This window comes from Elephantulus edwardii, unplaced genomic scaffold (assembly GCF_000299155.1).
Source record: "Elephantulus edwardii isolate Elephantulus edwardi_28Jun2011 unplaced genomic scaffold, EleEdw1.0 scaffold00037, whole genome shotgun sequence".
Taxonomy (NCBI): domain Eukaryota; kingdom Metazoa; phylum Chordata; class Mammalia; order Macroscelidea; family Macroscelididae; genus Elephantulus; species Elephantulus edwardii.
Window position 1 is genome coordinate 539,078 of NW_006399787.1, and position 1,317 is coordinate 540,394.

A 1,317-nucleotide genomic window follows, 5' to 3' on the forward strand; every position below is an offset into this window, starting at 1 on the left:
CGTACTCTTGAGAGGTCCCTCACAGCTGACTTTCCCAATGCAATTCGTCTCCTGATTTCCTGGCTGCTGTTACCAAGAGTGTTGACTGTGGAACCAAGTAAACTAAAAGTGTTAGCGATCTGTCTGTGTTGATTAAAAATTAGTGGTATGAGTCAAACACTCCTTAGTCCTCAAATGATATATTTGCTTTTTTAACACTTTAAACGGAATTTCTGTAGTTTTTCTTAAGTGAAATAAGATATTTTATTTCCTCTTTATTTTCTTTTAAAATTTTCATGTGATAGAAGAATTCCAACCAGTAAAAAGTGTTTATATCTATCTTAGCAAAAACCAATTCAAGCGAATCAACATCAACAATTGTTAAATCTGGAAAGCCATTTTGATGAGATACGGGATATTTACATCTTCAGTGTATATCTCCAGAAATCATTAACTAATCATGAAATAACAACTATTTGGTTATACATCCATTAAAACTAGTCTTATCCAAGTAATTAAATTTGTTATCATTTGTTGTTAAAATTGCTAACAAACATAGATAGATGCTATGGAGTTCACTCTGACTCATGGTGGTGCTATGTACAATTGTTCTTATTGTTGATTGCCATTGACTTGAACATGACTCTTAGTGACCCTATGAAGCTTTTCTGTAACTATCGTCGTTTCTCCAGGTTCATTGAGTTTCCAGAGGCATGTGGTTTAGGAAGTGGATGCCACTCCTGCTTCCAAACCTGAATCACTCTGGGAACTCTACCAAATACTGCCCATGATGGGTAGCCAATTGTGGTGTTTGACATACCTATGGCACAGTTGTTCGTCATCACAGCAACTCCAAGTTACTTCAGTAGGGCAAATAGAAAGGCCATTGCTGTTCAACTTAAAAGAATGTTCATCCCAAAATCAATTAACATTTGACTGGATGTACAAGAGAATGCCAAGTTCTTGTCATCCTCAAGGTCACTGACATGTTGGAGTCGAAAACCGACATTACTGTGCCAATTCAGCTCACTGCGAGCCCCTCTCACACTTGCTGTCCCTCAACCTCACCAAATATGAAGTCCTTCTCTCAAAGACAAAACCACAGGAAAAAAACACCCGAAAAAAGGGCTGAAATTATGGTCCAATCCAAACATCAGACAATTTACTATCATAAGAATCCCAAAATACAAATAGTTTATTTACACATTAAAGCAATACATGATAAATTAAAGTGTCTTTTCTTGTTTTCACCAGTGAAAATTGGTTCCTAGCATTCCCAGAGTAATTGATTTTCAATTTTTCTCTTTCTACATTCAGCACAATAAGATTCTAGTTTAC